The 21,290-nt window shown below is 35.5% G+C and overlaps 1 protein-coding gene across 1 annotated transcript in view; it reads right to left on the bottom strand.

Annotated features, from left to right (window-relative positions):
- TENM2 (teneurin transmembrane protein 2) overlaps positions 1–21,290 on the bottom strand; it is a 1,208,790-nt gene that overhangs the window by 1,110,770 nt on the left and 76,730 nt on the right. Inside the window, exon 2 of the mRNA XM_023591746.3 lies at positions 14,230–14,343. The gene's annotated coding sequence lies outside the window, so the exon portion shown is untranslated. The remainder of the gene's footprint in view (positions 1–14,229; positions 14,344–21,290) is intronic.

Genomic DNA, 21,290 nt, shown 5'->3' with positions numbered 1-21,290 from the left:
ACCACCATGGGCTAGCTAGAAGCTCATACATCAATGAAAAGATCTTTGTCAATTGCTGTATGCCTCATTACCTCACTAAGATTTCTTGGCAACAATTAACAGTTACTCAATTCATAGAAATTGCTTTTATTATTTTTGAAGCAGCTACTTTCTTTGGCTTTAATGACTAAGAGAATAGAGACAGATGTCTCTGTTGCTAGGGAGACTGAATTTTTTTTAAAAAAAGAAAAGAAAACCTTTGAAACGAAGTAAATAAGCAACTACCATCTATTTTTTTTTAAGAGGAGAATTCTGTTAGTTTTGAATTAACTATTTGTTTTAGAAACAAACCAGCAGTCGCTCCACTATTTTAAAGAAATACACTAGAATGTTTTATTAGTTTTTCTCTGACAGTAATAAATCATTTTATTTATTAAAAGGAAAATGGGCCCACCTGTGCACTCAATATTAATTGGGGCTGACTGTCAGAAACTGGTGCTTTCTTTGTACGGGTACCCGAATTCAACAGGAATTACCTTTTTATATAATCTATCAATCCTCTATAGCAGAAGAAAGAGCAGCCCTTTCCCTGGCCTTGCAGGCAAGCCTTGCCTGTTGAGATATTAGAACTCACAGCCTCTCCTCATACAGCTTCAACCTGGCCTGTGGCCCCTTAGCCAGGACCCGAGACTCTGAGAAGCAAGTGATCTAGGCTAAGAACAGCTGAAAACTGGGCCTTACCCATGCAATATTGCTTCCTTAAAATCTTTCTCTATGCCCATCCCTCCTCCTGTCACCATTTCCCGAGGCTCAATACTACTGCGATTGCATTTTTATACACCTTGGACATACACATCCTGTTCAATCCCCCCTCCCCCATCCAACCCACTCCTTATTTCAGCATGCTTTAAGAGGAGTGATAATGTCATACCAAGGGAAAAATATTTGCATTCTGAAATGAGGTTGCATGTAATAAAAACAATTGCAACCCACCTAAAGTCTTAGAAAGTGCCTCTAATGGTCTTTGGAATCTATACAAAATTCCGGAAACAGCTTTCTCGTCCTCTTCTAATTAAACTATTATGAGGCATCAGCCTTCAATTTAAGTATGAACCAAAAAATTGACTAGATAACATTCTTCTAACATCTTAAAAGATAGGGACACTATTTTGCCCTGATGTTTGTAAATGCTACATGCTATTTCTGTAATTAAAAAGGATCCATGGTATGCATAACAACACACAAAAGAAATAATGTCCTTCAGTATTTATGAAAATGTCCAGAAATGTAACTACGAATTTTGGCTTCTGGGGCCTGAGACCTGAGTTCCATTCCTAACTTCCTTTCTCTGTGAAAGTGTATTCCTATTCCAAGCTCCAAAGCCTGGACTTGCAAAAGTTGACAAAAAATTAAAAATTGGGGATTTCCTCTACTGTTTATTAAAAGTTTAATTTGATGAAATGCAATGCGTACAGTAGACAGACAACCACGAGCATCACACTGGATGGAACTAGACCAAATACACCATGCAGGCAGCATGATAGCATCACAGGTGAATGCAGCAGTTTTGGGCTCCCCAAATCTGGGCTCAAATCTCACTTCAACCATTTACCTATGACAGGCTTTAGTCAATTGCTTGCTGTCTCTATGATTTATTTTATTTATTTCTCTCCCATTCCCCCCCTCCCCCCGTTGTCTGCTCTCTGTGTCCATTTGCTGTGTGTTCTTCTGTGTCCATTTGCATTCTTGTCAGGTGGCACTGGGAATCTGTGCCTCTTTTTGTTGTGTCACCTTGCTGCATCAGCTCTCCATGTGTGCGGTGCCACCCCTGGGCGGGCTGTGATTTTTCACATGGGGAGGCTCTCCTTGTGGGATGCATTCCTTGCGCGTGGGGCACCCCTACACAGGGGGCACCCCTCTGTGGCATGGCACTCCTTGAGTGCAGCAGCATTGCGCATGGGCCAGCTCACCACACAGGTCAGGAGGCCCTGGGGATTGAACCCTGGACCTCCTATATGGTAGGTGGATGCTCTATCAGTTGAGCCACATCTGCTTCCCATCTTACTATCTCTAAGTCTCAGTTTTCTTGGAGGTAAACTGTGGATATTCATCACCTCATAAGTTTGCTGTGAGGATTAAAATGATGAAGTGAATATACATATTTGGTCCAATGCCCAGAATGAAGGAAACAATCTATAAATGGCAGCCATTATCAGTGGTAGTAGCAGTTGTAGTAGTTGTTGTTGAGTCTGAGTTTTCTGAGAATATTCACTGAAAATAAGTATAAAGATTTCAAGGATTTTACAAAAACTTTGGACACTGTTTTCCATGACAATTATATCATATTACAGAGACACTGGCATTAGATACCAATTATGATCTAGTTCTAAAACATAATTGCTTTCTCTTGGGATCATTCCATTCTCTCATGAGATTGCATTACTGTTCATCTCAACCAAGTTAACTCCCTTGCTAAACTCTGAGTATGACTTGCTCCAGGTCTTAAGAGATACTGCTCCCCTTTCAAAAAATATCCTCCCAATGCTTGGCAAGAACAACCCTTTTGATTTGCAAATCTACTAAAAAGCTTACTTCAGCTATTAAGAATTTCTGATGAGTACCAACAAGTCATATTACTACATTGTGGAAGAGCTTATCAGTTTTATGCAGAACATTCATGCAACAAATATTTATCAAGCACCTACTGTATGCAGAGTCTTATTCTAGGCCCTAGAAATACTGTAGTGAACAAGTCAGAGAAACTCCCTGCTCTCTTAGACCCTTAGTTGTAGAAGATAAAAAAATAAACACCTATCAATAAGTAAATTTGTTTGAATTAGTAAATGACATAGGGAAAAATAAAACATAAATCAAGGTGATAAAATGTGAGAGAGTAACTGGAGAAAGTGCTGAAGTAAGGAAAGGCAGGACTGAGTCTCTGGCTGCCCGTGTCATGGGCTGCCCAGCTCCAGGAGGGCTGCTAGGTAGATTTCCATAAAGTGGCATGAGCTGAGCACTGAATGGCACAAAAGGAGTGATCATGCAAAAATCTGGGTAAAAAGCATTTCTATACAGAGCAAAGGGTAAAACAAAGACTCTGTGAAGGAATGAGCTTTACACATTCAAAAAACAAAAAGCAGGACAGCGTGGCTGCAGTTTCTTGGGGCAGGTACCTGGAGATGAGGTGGGAAAGGTAGGTGTTGGATATGGTTTCTAGGTCAGTTTCATGACATTATCTGAGGAGCTTTTGCAAAATACCAATACCAGGCAACACCTGAGACCAAGTGAATCACATTCACTGAAAGTAAAGCCCCAGCTGTGTGTATGTGTGCACATATGTGTGTATTAAAGTTTCCTAGATGATGTAAAAGTACAGATAAAGAGCTTTGTAGTTCCTGGTAAGGAGTTATCTTTTTTTAAAAAAAAAATATGTCCCCAGGTTATTATTTTTGTTAGTGTATCATCTTCCCACTCAAAGTTTGTGTTCCAGTTGTTTCTGATCTTTCTATCATTTTAAATTGTCAAGTATAGAACCATGCAAGCCAAAAAAAAAAATGCACAATACAAGGCCATGATTGTCTTCTACATGCCGAAATCTGCTTAAAGTGTACTGGAGAAAAAACCAGACTCATGCTTCCAGGCATATTCCCAATTACATTTAAAAAATAAACAAACAGGTGCTTGCAAACACCAGCATTTAGCAGCTGGCTCCCATGCATTTCCTCGAGGGAAATGAGAATACTGGCTAGGCATTCTCCAAAATATTAAAAGGGAGATAAAGGAAGGTTCTTTTGAATTTTGGTTTGAAGGTGAATAACTCTGTGACTTTCTGGGCCATGTGGAAAAGAGTTAACTGGTTCCAACTGCTGGTAAACATTCATCAGGACCACTCACACTTTCCTGTCCCTCTGCTGGAAATCCATTAAGACTTCTCTCTTAGAAAAAAAAATTTCCCCCAAGTTTGAAAGTCAGAAATCAGAGGTACAGAGGAAAGAGCTAACTGAGGAAGGTCACACAGAAATCAAGGGGCAGAATATAAGAAAAATATTGTGATTATTGAAAATGACTGTTGGCACGTGCAGAATTGCAAAGAGTCATTCCAGGATTGTTTGAGGGCGGTCTAGCTGTGACATCTGTCACCACAATGGCAGCCAGGGTTGATTTCGATAAATCTCTGCTTCATATGCTCAATTTAAGCGAGGGCCCTTCCCAACTAGAAGAGAATCTTTCTTCGGTCGTGGGTAGTAGGAATTGCCAGGAGTCCAGAGAGGATTCTGGGTTATGTGTGATGGAAAGGGAGATAAATCCTTGGTAGTTTATACCTGAATTTCTTATGGTGGGGCACAAAAGTAACAACAGTTGTCCCATCTGCATGGTATAAATAGGTGACCTACCAGAAAAGCCACTCAAACAAAACAGAGCATTCGAAATAAGAGAGTATTAATTGTATGCTTTGATACTATGGCTTGAGGTGTTTACAATAGGGAATTTACAAATGTAAATCTGGCTTTTTGGCCTTGATTACAGTGTTGGAGTTAGGAGCTTGGGTATTGATTCTAGACACACCGGGGTTTGAATCAAAAGCTGCCACTAACTAGCTGTGTGAGCATGGGTGACCCACTAAGAAGCAAATTCCATGAGGACGGGGTTTTTTTCTATATGAATTTTTTCAATGATGTATCCTTGTAAAAATGTTTTTCATAAATAACATCACCTCTTTCTATCTTAGGGTCTGCATTTTAAAATGAGAATAATTATAGTTGTTACCTGAATGATCTTTTGTAAGTATTAAATGAAAAATACAGGCAAAACACTTTGCACTTTGCCTAGTAAATAGTAAACACTAAATAATGTTAGTTGATAAGGGACCAATGTAAGTATAATCATTTTAGAAGGTAGTAATAATAAATAATAAGATAACTTCCTAATTATCTATAATAATACAAATATTAGAAGGTATTTGTTCAGGCTACCTAAAAGTATTATCTTGACTGAGTATTTGATCCCAAACATAGGCTCCAAATTCCAAACTAAGCAACATATTTCTAGTAGCAGGGCTAGAAAGTATACAGATTTTCAATTCACATACTTCAGCATTTTTGCTGTGAACACTCCTCCCCTTTCATTTTAAATTCAGTCTGGGAAAGAATAAAATCACCACATTTACAACAGCCCCATCGGAGAATATTCAAATTTATGTTGTGTTTCTATAGAATATGGCTGTGTTTTATCCTTAAATTTTCTCTTGGAATTATTCCAAGTTCCCTGAAATTTCTTTATTCTTGGCGGGCACCTTCAAAGATATTGAAGACTAATTTGGAATTCATGATCTGGAATCGATAAATAACATCTACATTTGATAATAATTCTTTCATGTTTGGGTCAAATGGATTATTTACTAGGACCCTTATCTTAAAGAAGTTATAGATAATATTGTGACTAATAGCATCATCAATAAAAATGTATGTATAATCGTTTTTTTTCCTTCCTGAGTTTTGGATCAAGATAATCATTGAGCAAGCATCAGTTAATCAGAAATTTACCAGATATAATATATATAATATTGGCTCAGATTTCTAATAGTAACACAATAGGTTCATCAAATTTGGGTCTTCCTATTTTATATTAAATAATACTACCTTGAGTTATACTGTGAAATACTCGCTATTTCAATGCATGGTCCTGATTTATTTCCGTAGGAAAAAGGTTACAGGAGGCTGGTTAATTAACAGACGTTTTGAGGAGTACACAAAGTATACCATAGTTCCCCATGGGGTGTTGTGGGACTCAAAGGAGAGAATTCTTGTTAGGTCTTAGCAGAGTTGGCCCATGATATTATGTGGTCTCCGTATGTTAGGTATTATTAAATTCCAAAAATTTATTGTTACTGTTGCCTTTCAACTTTTGGACTAAAAAAAAATGCAACATTTGCAAAAATTCTCAGTCTGTTTTTACACCTAGAAAACTGAGGTTGCCCTCCAAAGCAATCCCACAACACAGAGTTTAAAAGTCTTCAGAAGCAAAATCCTGGTTATCATGCAGATACACCTTCAAACCATTTTTCAGTAAACGAAGAGATTTTATTTGAAAAGTAGTCATACCCTCCCATTCTGTGAGAAATGTGGAAAAGAGTCATGTGACAGCTCTTATTTCAAAATGTCTGTAACCGCACAACCATCACTGTCATTTCTTGTACCTGGATTAGGAGGCATAACACCAAAAGCAAAATTATCTTATGAGTGCCTAATTTGACACATCAAAGTCTAAATTGATGACCTTCAGTATGTTGTGACTGTAAAAAAGCAGTTCTGAAGAGAGAGAATAGATCCCTCAGGTAACTCTGCTAGAATTCCCCCTGACAGCCTTAACTTTGAACACCAGAAAAAAACAAATTCTCATAGAACACTGTTTGTCTCATGAACCATCCTGTTTCCTGTCCAACTAAAACAGCACTGTCACTGTGTGGTTGCATAATCTCTTTGCTCTTGATTGTCCTACTGACATGCTTTCTCCCCCCACCGCTGGCAATCCATGAAGATCCCTGACGATTAAAACTGATTTGTTCCTTTAAGGAAACTCAGTGGTTGGTACCATTTCCTCTCCTGAAGCCCCTAATAGTCCTCCCAGGAGTGACATCCAAATGCGCTTTGGGCCTCTTGAATTGATTTAATACCTCAATCTTTGCTACCAACATTTCATCTGACAGTGGCTGGTCTCTAAGCCACTTCTACAATGACACTGTTGACCTCATCTAAGGTAATATGCCTATTAAATTTTGAATTAATGCACTTTTTCTCTCTATGCTGTTCCAGACACAGTACTTAGATGTAAGCACATAAATATAAAATGAAATCAGTGAAGGACCCCCAATGGGCAAGATGTATTCATTCATTCAGAAAATCATTATTGAGCTTTTACTGAGCACCTGGTATGTGCCAATTTATTAGGCACTGGGTATTTAATAATAAGGAGATCAGAAACGCTTATTGTCCTCCCAGAACTTAGATTTACAAAGTAGAAAGCCTAAATTCAGTCAGTTGTTCCAAAAAGATTAGTTTCTTGAAATTAAATCACAAACAGAAGTGGCCACTGACACATCTCACCTGAGAGGTTCCCAAATGTGGGTCTATAAGTTTCATGGTGCCACATTTTTACCACTCCATGGTGAACTGAGAAGAGAGATTTACCAAGCTTATCTCCCACTAATTCTCAATGGAAACCCTCCATTCTGGTCACAGCAGTTCCTCTCTGGTATTTGCTCACTCCATTTTTATTGCCAGCTTCAAATAGCACATTTTTCACCCATAGCTTAGCATTATTTTTCAACTGTGGCTACTGCCACATACCACTGGTGGTGTTATATTTAATATTTTTTCTTTATCTTGATACTTTTTTACTTCTGAAACTTATTATTTTAAAGTCAATTTTAAAAGAGACTTAAATATAAAAAAGCAGTATCATGTGCTGTGAATAGAAGGTGACTGCAAAAAATGAATTGAACATTTAGAAAACTTCCAGTTTCATACTAGAAATTTTTGGCTAATGAGAGCTCTGAGTCCAAGCCTGTTATCTCCTTCCATAAAGGAGAGATTAGCCAGTTTAAGAGGGTTGTTAGCATCAAACCAGGAACAAACTGAGATTTTCTTTTTGAAGTAATAGATTTGAAAAGGGAATAGTCCTCATTGTTCTATTAACCACTGACACGTACTTCTATGCCATGGTTGATATTCATTATGCTCTTTAGATAACAATGCTATAGTAATATTAATAATACAATTAACTACAAAAATAACGGAATTCTTACTGTATGCCTGATCCTATTTTAAGCACTGTATACATAATAACTAACAGGTGCTTCCTAATAGCTTATAAGTGCTGTAAATATGGGAACCCTCGGCCCTCTAAAGTTTAGTAAGTTGCTGAAGGTCATAGAGCTGACACACTTAAGAGTAGTCACTGATCACACTCAGGCTCTGAGTCAGAGAGAACTTATTTCCAGCTTGATCATTTACTTTGCAACCTTGGGTAAGTCTCTTTAATACAATTTTGCAGAAGAAGAAACAAAGTTTGAGAGGTGATGAATAAATAAGATTATATGCTTGGCATAAGGACTTAAGAAGTAGGAGGAACAAGAAAAGAGTGTTAATTGATTCCTACTTCAGTCATTCCTTAGCTGTGTAAACTTGGAGAGGTTGTTTAATTCTCTGAGTCTCACTTTTCTCATCTGTTAAATGAGTTGATACCAACTCCTATATAACAACTCCTTCAGTGGTTGCAATGAGAGTCCATTACAGCTGGCATGTAATAAGCTCTCAATAAGCTGTCACTGCTTTTACTCAGCAGTGTGCTTATCAAATTCCCACTCATTATTCACAGCTCATTCCATGCCATCTACTCTCTCTGATGCTTCTTTCATGCATTCTTTCCACAATGGTAACACCAATGATAACTCTCCTCTGAATTTCACATCACTTCTTTCATTTTCTAAAAGAATCAACTTATTCTTCCAATGTAATTGAACTTCTCAGAAAGCAAGAACGATGTAAATATTGTTCAGTGGTGAAAAGCCGTATGTAACATGGTATACATTCCTAAAAGGCACACAAAGAACATTTAGTGAAATAATTTATTTTAAATTAATAATTACATGGCATGAAAAAGTCCTTTAGAAGGTTTCTTAGTTTTTCTGAGCTGCTATGACAAGTACCACGCAATGGGTTAACTTAAACAACAGGAATTTATTGGCTCAGGGTTTTGAGGCTGGGAGAAGTTCAAAAGTGAGGCTCCCCAAAGTATGTAATGTTCTGGTGCCTGCTGCATGATCCCTGGGGTTCCTTGCTTGCATCGCTGTCTCCCCTCATATGGTACTGTCCTCTTTGTGCTTTTCCAAATTCCGGTGACTTCCAGCTTCTGCCCTCCCAGTGGCAATCTTTCACTCTGGTTTCTGGTTTCTTTCTCTTCATAAGGCTTCTAGTAATCCACAGTAAGATGCAACCTCATGCTTAAGTTAACCTAAAATAACATCTACAAGAGGTTCTATTCACTGTGGGTTCACACCCACAGAAATGGGAGCAGGGAAAGATGAAGAACATAATCTTAATCATAAATTGACGTACATAATCCAATCTTCCACAGAAAGCAAATTCTGATCCAAGTAGTGGTGGGGAAAATATATAGGGTCCTCTGTATGGCTTTTGTTTTCTGATGATATTTTCCCTCCTTCACCTTGGCTGTCCGTGATGCCTGATATGAGTAGGATATTATATCTTTCCCATGGAAAATAATGTTTGCCCATTGTGGGAAGGAGTGGGGTGGTGAAACATCTAAGATAAACCTCCTCAATATTACAAAAAAAGTGTAACATGCTACTATCTACTCAGTTGTTTTGTTTCTTTATTATTATTATTATTATTATTTCAAAAGTAACAAAACCATGTTAGAAAGTTAGGAAAATACAGGGGAAAACCCAAAATAAGAAAATAAAGATTATCCATTTCCTTTCTTCCACGAAATGCATTTTCTGGTATGTCCCTTTCACCCCTTTTTTAAAAAGTACTTTGGCATGTTTTAAAAATAAGTATACTAGAATCATACCAAATATAATTTTAAAAAAACATATGAAGATGTTTGCTTATTCTCACATATTCTTTGAAAAGATAATGTTTATCATGGCTATATAGTATTTCAGCACCTGGATGTCATAATTTATTCAATCAAGCCCTAGTTGGTAAACTTTTAGCTGTTTTCAAATTCTCCCATATTTTAAAAGAATATTTAGGTAACATCCTTCCAGATACATTTTTCTGTGCAAGGCTGTCTCTTCTCATAGGATACAATGTTAGATGTATAACAAGAGGGCCAAGAGTTATAAAACTTTTAAGTTCCTCAGCAAAGTTGTACCACTTTCCGCTCCCATAAACAGTGATTGGTGATTCCCACATCATACCCTTGCCAGCCCTGAAGACTGTAACTTCTTGAATCTTTTATAATTTGCCTAGATAGCCTATATTGGTATCTGATACTGACTGGATTTGTAAGCATGTTGTTTAATTATCAAAAGAGACTAGCAATACTCCAGATACGTCATGCTATCTTTTGCTCAACTTATAAAAATGACTCAATGAAAGAAGGTGCATTTATGGAAGATCACCAAAAAGATTTGCAACACATTTCTTTCACATCTTAACCCTGACCTTATCTTTAGCTCATGCAGGACCACTAAAAAGCCATCTATTCAAACCTCAATTTGGTTCGCATATCACTGTTTTGGTGTACTCTCATCTGGGAGATACTTTAAGACATGTTTGTAGTAGGCCCACTGCTGCATTTAAAGGATAAATGTTGATAATATATTTAATTATGATACTTTTTTATATGAAGGCACATGGGAGACATTTCTGTCAAACCTAAGCATCAGGATTGTTTCCCCTAACTAGCTAAGACATTTTCTTTTCAATTAGTACAAAACAGATATTTCAAATGAACATGTACATTTTAATTTGGGCTTTGTTTATCAAGAAGTTCAGAACTAAACTTTATAAATCCATTTAAAAAATGGAAATAAGAAATTTCATATTTAAATATTTTCCCTATGTTGTTGATATTCAATCCTCTGTGTGATTGTGATCATCTATTCTTTATGAGCATGCCTACTTTTCTAATACATTTTCCATGAACCTGGATATGATATATATACATGCATATACACACTAACACACACACATAAGCAAATCCCATTCAAAGGCCTAAATGACATTCTTTTGACTTATTTATAATTTATATTATTTATAATATTTAATATATATTAAATTGATGTTTCAACAATGTATTTTTAACTTTTATTTTTAAATTCAAATATGGCTCATTATATAATATTTATTTTCCTTATAGTTTTTCATAATCCTGCTTGATTTTACCTAATTCTGTTCTATTTGTTCATCTTTGTTTACTTGGTTCTAATGATACAACAAACATCTAGAGACTACTTTGTTTCTTTTCATAAATGTTTGTTATAGCAAAGTGAGCCATTCAAAGATATTTTCTCAATTTTTAAAAAGAGCTAATTCAAATTTTGAAATGATGTTTTGTAATTACTTTTCTTAATTCATGTTTCAAATATTTCATTGATTCATACACTCAGGGTCTGAAAAAGCCAAATCTATATCCTACTTAGAATTTGTAAATATATATGAGCTCACCATCCCCATTTCAACATAAGTGACAATGATAGGAATTTAAAAAAAACAGCCCATAAATTTGCTTTACATTTTGAAATGGATATAATTAATATACTTATCATATCATATTCTTCTTGATAAAATATTGCTTTCTCCAACATTATCCAATTTTTGTTTGCCCAAAAGGATTAGATAGTATCTGAAGTAATAAAGTGAACTAAAAAATATGACTTTTCTGACTCCTATCTGTTCACTCTTAAGCAAGATATTAAGCTTCTTGGACCTTGTTTTTTGGGATTAAATAAAAGGGCATATTTTGATGGTTAAATAATTTGTTTAAAGAAAAAAAGATTAAAAAATGATATATGGCCAGTGTTTAATACTTTTTCCATTCTCCCCTTTTCCTTTATAACTGATATATTAAAACAGCATAGGCTTCATATATTAGCTCTAGTTACATAAGTTCACTTTTATTCCTTAAATTTCCAAGGAAATATTTTGTGAAATATGTAATATTGCATGACTTTATGTGAGAGAATGTGAAATATTTAAAGAAAACCTTCTGCAAATCTTGCAATGTTAAGAGGCAACTCAGGCATGTAGTGCAGAAAAAAAACATCTCAAAATGCACTCATCTTAAAGGTTAGCCGTTAAGTACTAAAGGGTGTTTCTATGCTGGCAAAAAAATGGGAAGAGAAAAAGAGAGCTCAGTGTAATACTTTCAATATGGTGCTAATAATTCCAAATTCTAGTACTTACATAGAAATGGAGTTTATACTAGAGAAAACACATGTTAATCTTTGGGTCACATATATTTAGCACATGCTGATTATTATGAGCTCTTTAAATGGGAAGAAAAGTGAAAAAGTCAGCTTGTATTCCACAGATAGGAAGTTGGATCCACATATCATCCACTGTAGGATGTGTTGCTTAAAACACATCCCTTAAATAGGTCTGCTGATTTTCCCCAAACTTCTTTCTAAAGAGGGTGCCACTTAAATAATATTTGAAATCTAAAAACATTGGTCTGTTGTAGCCCTTAACAAAGGCAACCTTTAAAAGAAAAAATTTTTTCTATGATTTTAAGTTTCTTTCTCTTTTATATTCATTTACTAAATAGCAAAAAGCAGCCAAGAAACATACCTTTATTGATAAGAGTCACTTTCTGTATTTAGTTCTAGTCTGGTTAAAAGCAGATCTGGCTGCCCTAGAACTATAAGGACCTAAAATTAAATACATTATCTGTATGGAGTAAAAATCATTTAACACATAACTGCCAGTTAAGCCAAAGAAGCCACATGGAAATGTTTAAGGTAGATCCCTGGCCAGAAAAGCTGTATACCTTAGGATACTGCTTCTTAAGAGCAAAGAGAATAGCATTTAAAACTTCAGGCATAAGCCTAAATGAAAAGGAAAAAACCAGAGGTGGCCTGGGAGGGAACAGAAAACCTGGGCAAACACCGGTTTATGTTTAAAAAGCCTCCTATTGCCTCGTAAAGCCACTCTCATTTATTCTATTAGGGCTGAAAATGGCACTCTAAACGAACAGCAGAGGGCAGAAGCCTTGCAGAGTGCTTTTCAAAATAGGTAGGTATTTCTTCAAAACAGGTTCAGTAGAAAGAAAGATACAATGACACACGGTTAGATGAAGAACTTCTGACAGTTGATAGTTTTCTGTCAAGCCACACCTGCCTCACTATTTCACCAAATGCAAAACATCTTTGGTTGCAATAAGATTATAAAAAGTACTGCCCTAACCAAATGATGGAAAACCATTAACGGGAGCATTTAGGAAATGTAATGGATTTGAAGACCAGCACTTTAGGCAGGTTACTGCAAAGCATCTGGGAACCTCATCAAGCTTTCATTTTCTAACCCTGAGATTCTGAAATTTGCTTTTATTACCAAGGAAGTTCCAGTAACTTTTCCTCTCTTTTCTCACATTGGCATGTTATTTCACCATGTGCCAAAGAGCCATCTTGCCACATTTTACCAGAAAAAGGTGCCAGAAGATTAAATCAGATGATTAGACTGATGATTAGCACGAGAGTGGGAAAAACAGGAAATGACTTCTGGATCAAATGAGGTCAGGAAAATTTTTCTAGAAATCCTTAATGCAGGCCCTATAACTTATGACAGACTCCTTTCTTCCAAATCCCATCCCACCAAACTCACCATCGCTAACTCTGCAGCTTTCTGATCCATTTCTTGCTCCGGGAGAAGACAGATGGGCTGGCATAGGATATGGCAGAGTCTTAGGTCTGTTTCAACATACGCCCTCCTTTTTCTTCCAAAATTGACAACTCTACATTTATAATGGATTTCCTAGGAACTCAGTTACACTTCCTTCAAAACAAAAGCAAAGATGGACTCGGAAAGTGGCACCGGATGATGCTTCTGGTAGAGTAATGGCAGCCGTCCTCTGTAATATCAATGTCAGAAGCTGAGATGCACTAACTGTGTCAGACTTTCTTGCACAGCCTGGCTTGGACACTGGGAACAACTGTGATTCAGAGAACATGAAGGTGTGCTAAGTAGTTCTTATTAAATGTAATCCTTTTCTCAGAGTCAAATAACAATAAAATCCAAACAGAACCCCTGTGACTCTAAGGGAGGAGTTTCCTACACTGGCAGCATACACGGAACCATATGGGGACAAAAAAAGAAGTGGAGAAATGTAGCCATGACAGAGAAGTAGATGTCAAGCAAGTTGTTTGGACATCACATCAGTTCCCTCACCTATAAAATGGAGTTTGGTGGCCAAATTTTGTGTGTGTATGGGGTGGGGGAGAGGGCAGAAGGGATTATCCATCTAGGTAGAGAAGAGACAGTTTCATGACTGAAGAATTGTCACACCATTCAATTGAGTTGGGAGAAGAAGTAATAACAATAGATTTCAGAGAGAGAAAATGGGAATACAAATTACTCTTGTCCATTAAAAAAAAAAAAAGGCCTTCCTGCAGAGAGCTTGAACGGCCCTATTTTGTGCACTGTTTGAAAGCACTTTGGTCAACAATACAAACACAACTTGAGGCAGAGCAAAACACAAAATCGTAGTTATGATTCCACTCACCGAAAGGTCAGCTCTTCGACGTAAAATTCAGCTAGATTTATAGAAGTTCTCCACAGCACAGTCAAGTGACAAAGTGAGCCCCAGACTGCTTAGGCAATAAAAAGCAGGAAGGAACTGTTGAAAAAGAAAAAGAAAATAGATAAGATTCAAATGAATACATAAAGCAACAACAACAAAACAAGAATTAAAATTGAAAATGAATACCATATAACTTCAAAATGTAGGAAGGCTGAAATTAGGAGGTAAATGAGCTAAATTGTGTACTTTACCCTTTAGAATAGCTTTCAATAGAGAAATGTAAAAAATGTCATAAATCAAATTATTCACTTCAGTCAGTTTGATTATGGCATATCATTATTGTTAAGAGGTAAATCACCACATTTTTGTATTATAGTATATTCATTTGTTTTCTTTAAAAATGATGCTGTTTATAATATAAACCCTGAAATATACAGTATTAGAATAGGAAATAGTTTAAATGCATCTTTCTAGCAACATGCAGATTTCAGTTTTGCTCTTCAAATTTACAAATGATTTAATCCATAAAATTTACAGTTTGCTAATCCATACAGTTTGAGAATTATTTTGCCAATTTTTAACTTCAAATATTTGCTAGCTGGTTCCATTGTCAACAGGATGTAGGATTATATTATGTATCAGGAAAGTTCCAATTATTCTCAAACACCTTGCTTTGGGAAAAAGACCTCTCTAAGCATCAGTTACCTCATCCAAAAATGGCAATGCACAGGATACAATTCATAGGAATGTTGTGAGAAATTAAACACGAAAATCTATAAAAGCACTTAGCCCAGTGTCTGGCATATAGTAACTTCTCATTAAATGTCAGTAGTTATTGTCATTGTTGTCACTACAGTTCCTATGCCATATGTCTGAAATTTCATGAACAGAGAGAGTTTAGGCTTATCTGCTAATGACCAACTCTTTTTTAAAAAATGTAAATGCCCTGAAATAAGGGTACATATTATGCGAATCCACATTTAGACATTTGTGACTCATTAGGTCTCCTTCTCGCCATGGTCAGTAGACCCGGGGAAGTAGGGGAGTTCAAGGGTGAGTTCTTGAGTCAGCAAAGGGAGCGGTATTAGTGCTAAAAGAAAGAGGAGTTGACAATGATTGAAAATAAACAGCCCTAATTTCCCAGTTTTGCTCAAGACATTCTGATTTTTCGATACTAAATTTACACCTCCATATGTATGGCTCAGTTCAGCTGAGCCCCTCTTGAGTTCCCATTCACAGTCTACAGCTGGATTCCACATTCCTCAGCTCCCCCCTCATACAGTCAAGCAGTGTTTTCAGACTGATGGCATTATCTTCCCTGACCACCCTGAAATGCCTCTCTGCCCTTCACAAAGTCTCCAGAGTAATCCAGAGTAAATATGTCGGGTGCTAGTACCCTAATCCTCCAGACTCGGAGATGGCTTGTCACAATGTATTCAAGAGCAATGGAATTTAAATTCCCACAGCCTTGTCTGAGTTGTGTCTCTGACATTAATAAACACAATCTAATGCAAGACACCTCAGACCCTCTGAGCCTCCATTTGCTTATCTGTAAAATGGGGAGCAAAACACCTACTGCACAAAAATGAGTAATACCAAAAGAAAATGCTCCTGGCATACAGTAGGTACACAGTGAATATTAAATGCCATTTCTGCTTTCCTTGCTAAACTATTCTTGTTAACATGGGACCTCTGTAATATGACTACAAGGGAAAGATAGACATAGAATTGGCTATTATATGTCTTTGAAAGACAAATTTTCAAGACTAAACAGAACTGTAAGACCTTGTTTAAACTTTGTTTTTATTTTGCTTTAGTTTTTTAAGTTTTCTACTTGGCAATCAGAACCAGGTAAAGCAATGAGATTCTTTGATTTCCTCCTCAGAAACTCTAGACTTTCTTGTCTTGTATCATACAACTTTAGCACTTAGTTATATGCTACCTTGTAATATTTAGGTGTCCTTATAATTAAGTCTGTTTACTCACATGTGCATTTCTGATTCTTTAATCTTTCTTGAATATTAGTTTGCATGCTAAGAGCCACAATTTAATAATTCTACTAATAAATAAAATCGTTAAAGATATGTTGAAGATAATTCACTGATGGGTTAAATCTAAAAATTATTTTTGATTATTCTCTATAGAAGCAATGTATAAAAATTCAAATGGTACAGTTACATTTAAAAAAAGAAAAGAAAGGGAAATGCAACCAAAAGCACACTGGTCAGTGATAATCACTGCATTTTAGTGAACATTTTTCTAGACATCTCTTTATAAATAAATTCACATGAAATAGACAAAATTGTTCTTAATTAGAACAAAGCCATCCATCAAGTTTTCTTCCAAACCCTACTCTATAGTAGAAATACACTTTCTAGATAATTGATGGCATTTAGCCTGGGTCCACTTTTGAATCATTTATATTATTTTAACTTTTTATTCAATGTTTACCAGAAATTTGAGAAATTTAAATATTGTATTTTAAACTATTATAAAATAAGCAATTTAAAACAATTAACATTAATGACATTTGGAGAATAATTCAGGGACCCTGCAATTTGAATCTTTTAGATGGACTTTTCCACCATTGAACATACAAATCAGAAATATTAAGGAAACACCAGACAACATATTTTACACAAATGCCACAAAATGGAGGTAATACAGACAAAACTATAAAAAAATAAAAATAACAGGCAATAGGAATAAAAGTTACAAGATGTTATCTTCATTCAAACTACTAGGTTGCTTAATGGAAATTAAGTTTATAGGCTTAAAAGAAATCTTAACAATTTTCTCTTTAGATATAAAGAAAATGATACTACAATGTGAGGAATGGGAGATTAGTAAATGTGAATTAATTGACTTCTTTCTGATGACTAAAAATACTTATTTCACAGACTTGAAAAAAAAAGAGCATGAGTTTCATTCCATACAGAAGAGAAAATGAAATGACAATTTCAAAGTATTCAAGCCATTCTAAATTCTACTATCATATGCTTATTTAGGAACTTCAGTCTTATTCAAAAAAGGAATATTTTAAGTCTAAGCCAAAGTTCTCTCTATTCCTTAATAAGAAAGTATAATAATGAGGCATTTAAACTTGCAACGTAAGAAATCTATAACACAGATAATTACTATTTGGTCTGGATATACTAAAGCAAGTCAACTAGTATCATTCACTCATTTATTTGAAAATTATTTCTTGAGTGGTGATCAGGTATCCAGCATCATTCCAAGCTCTATGCCTATACAGTCCAACACAGTAGCCACTAACCACAGGTGGCAATTGAGCACTTGAAATGTGGCTAGTCTGAATGCAGATTTGCTACAGGGGTAAAATACCCACTGATTTCCAAAGATTTTGTATGAAAAAAAATTCAAATATCTCATATTGGTTACATGTTGATAAAATAATTTGTTTGATATATTAGATTAAAATTTATCAATGAAATTAATTTAATCTATGTCCTTTTATTTTTAATGGGCCTAAAATTTTTAATATGTGGATTGTACTATAGTTATATATGAATATCAATGTGTATAGAAATATAATACAAATGATAAAAAATATGATATATTTCTATATTATCTCCCAAGGAGATAATAATCATTAACAAGAAAAACAGGTTGCTGGATTCACAGAGCTTGCATGCTTGCGGTCAGGGCACTAACGCTGTTTAAGGACCATGACAGTTGCTGAGGAAGCTGCATGAAAGCATAGGCTGAAGAAAATTTAAAAAATAAATAAATAAATAAAAAATAAATAAAGCATAGGCTACAAATCAATCCCCAAAATTTTATCCCTTACTAATATGCACCAGAAAGACATAAAGTCACCTAAGGAAAGCAATACTATTCTGTAAGAATAACCTAAAATACAACCTCAGCTTTGTGCAAAGAAATCTAACATAGACATAGCTGTGCAAGGCATCTCACATCCTCTATCTAGAGGAGAGTATTGGGCCAGTCTGCTGCACAGAACCCCTCACTAGGTTGGGGATGTGGTCCTCAGTCTTCTCGGGCAGGGCGAGCATCTCACATTTGATTTGTTTTTAATGGCAAATGTGGAGAGTGGAGCTAGAGAGCGGCTTCGTCCAAATGCTATTTGAAACTCATTTATATCCCCAAGCTAGCTCAGTCTGGGCATAGGAGTATGAAGCAAGGAGAGGAATGGCCAAACATCCTAAAGACTCCCTACGATATGAAGGCCAACTATGGTGGCGACAAATAGATTAGAGAACTGGTGAATATATGTTAGCTATAAATTAGCAGTACATGACGTTGGTGGCCATGACCAATGTCACAACGAAATGATGGTCACCCAAAAATAGCAATGAGGTGTGCCTAAATAAATTTAAAACAGCCCATCTCTCTTTTCTACATGTTTTGTTCTCCCAGAAACCACTTCTGGTCAAAGAAAACTATTCTTGCTAAATAGACTCTCTGAGTTTGTACTGTTTAGGATAGCATTTCAATTAATTTAATTCATCCTACATTTCACATACAAATTTCCACAATAATCTCTCAAGATATGGCATAGTTTTTCTCAGAATAAATAGTTTCAACCATAAAGAAGCACCAAACCAATCGAAACAATCAATATTCAAATGCAGGATCTGTGATCTAAAGCTTATACTTCTCATGGAAGCCTCTAAAGGAAAAAAAAATTACAGAAGTTTAAAAGGATACTCTGTGTAAAACCAATTCATTAAGCAATTTTGAAAGGGTCAAAATCTATCTTGCTTAAGGGTTATCTGATAAAGAAATTATTGGAGTTTCATAAAATATTCACTCTCTCTACTCATTTTCTAAATGAATAAATATGAGGCCAATTTTATACAGAATCACTTCAACTTGAACTAATAATTGTGTATTGCATGCCTAGAATGTTTGTTTCAGAGGTATACATATAAAAGGAATGCAAAAGAAAACATTAAATCAGTCACTAATTATAATTAATTCATAGACAGTTGAGGTTCATTTGCTTTTGCTAAAGTATATAAAATAGTACTCAAAGGCCCAGAGAGCAATCAAAAGTATACTAGATCATATAAAGACTGTTTATCTTTACACTATACCACTTTCCAAGACAAATTGATATAAACAGAAACCTGTTGGTCTCACCAGAATTCGTGAATCCCCAGCTGATAATTCCTTTTACTTTGAGTTACGTACACAGGTCCTTTTGAGACATTTTGAAATCATGAAGAAAAATAAAAACTTGCCTAAAGACATTGCTAGGGATTTTATTTGCATTGAAACATTGTGGGAACATATAAGGTTATATATAGAATTATCCTCTTTTAAAATATGAATAGCTGGGGAGCTAACCCATGGAATGAGAATGATTTTTAAATCAAAAGAACAGTTTGACCTTTGAGTATGAAGCCCTCTCTGCTAAAATAATGCCCGAGCCTCCTCAGTTAGTTTTGTAACATACCAATTATCATATGTAACCCTTGTCCATGAGCAAATTATTTAATTGTTAATCTGCTCCTTCCAACTACGGCCCACAGAATCTCTCAAAGATTCACCTAGTTGACCCATCATATTCACTTCCTGGTATGGAGGTGCCTGGCCCTCTTCCCTGAACTCTCACCATGCAGAAAGGGCCAGCCACACGAGCAAGTAAGCAAGACTGCTGACCACCTAAACTTTTACAAATGATCATACTTGGTAAGATCATGACCTAGAACACAGAATAACTGTAGAATAGAGAATAACCACAGCATTCCACCAAAACTCATAAAACTACAAAGAAAAGCTGAGAGAGAATTCAGTCTTCAAGACTTTGGTTTCCAACCTTAAAAAATAATTTGTATTTCTTCCCCCACTCACACGACTCATACACACACACATTCTCTCATTCACATTCGTACACGTAAACAGAATTGTTTCTTACAAGGCTATTAGAACTGGAAGGGCTTTACACTATGTTGAATATTTGGGAATAAGAAAGTGAGAAGAAAGGGGTCGGGAAATGCATAAATAACATTTATTCACAATATTTTGAAAATTAAGATCCCATATACCAAATGTCATATGGATATAATTATCCTTCTGGATTGTCTAAATGTACAATCATTTAGCAGTCCAAGCTGTTAGAATATTAAAATTAAAAGTTATGTTCTAAATTTTTAAATATAAACAATGACGATTTTCATCGCATTGCTGTCAGATCTAATGGCATCAATAAAAACTAGGGATCACATTCAAATCAATTTCAATTTCTCAGATATTCATTACGTAAGATGCTAGTAGAACAACTGTTACTCTTCCAAAGAATAAATGAAAAGAACTTGATCAATCACTGTGTTAGTCTCAACAAGATGAACTGTACCTTATAAAACATAAATTCTCCATTTAGAGTAAATATATCCATACTCTAAAGAAGAAATCAGCATGATTATTATATTAAAATAGTCTTAGAAAATCATTATATTATGAAGCAAACAAATGCCTTCATCCCTTTCATTACCCTCTTCCTAATTAATTAACAGATTGGCACAATTTAAGAACTAAATTTATTTTCAATTAAAATAAGCCCATATGTCACGACAATTTTTTGTTACTGTTTCTCATGTTCAAAACAAAGGTTGGATTTTTGCATTTAACATAGTAATCAAAACAAATCCTTTAATTTTCAGTAACTGTAAGGCTATTTCAAGAGTTGTTCTCGTAGCAAGGTACTACCTCAATGGTTAATCCTATTAAGAACTGAGCCATGCACTGCAACTAAATCCTCTGGTGAATTTGAGGAATCAAAGGCTTACTGCACACTTAGAAGGCAATGACTTTTGTAAAGGGCTCTATTATATGAGGAACAAAAGAATACTACTTGTGTACTTAAATATCATCTGCTTTTCCTTCCAAAATACTCCATTTTTAAGTAAAGATATGTGATTTAAATGTATTTAGAGTTTAGCTTTTGGCACCACTCTCGCTTCTGAGTGGAAGTGCCATCTGCGGGCCCCATGCCTCACGCATAATGATATGCTTACAAGCTGCTTCCCTTTTCTGCACAATGTACCCTTTTCACT

This window comes from Dasypus novemcinctus, chromosome 2 (assembly GCF_030445035.2).
Source record: "Dasypus novemcinctus isolate mDasNov1 chromosome 2, mDasNov1.1.hap2, whole genome shotgun sequence".
Classification (NCBI taxonomy): domain Eukaryota; kingdom Metazoa; phylum Chordata; class Mammalia; order Cingulata; family Dasypodidae; genus Dasypus; species Dasypus novemcinctus.
The sequence above is the reverse complement of the archived record's forward strand: the minus strand, read 5'-3'. Positions and strand labels throughout refer to the sequence as shown.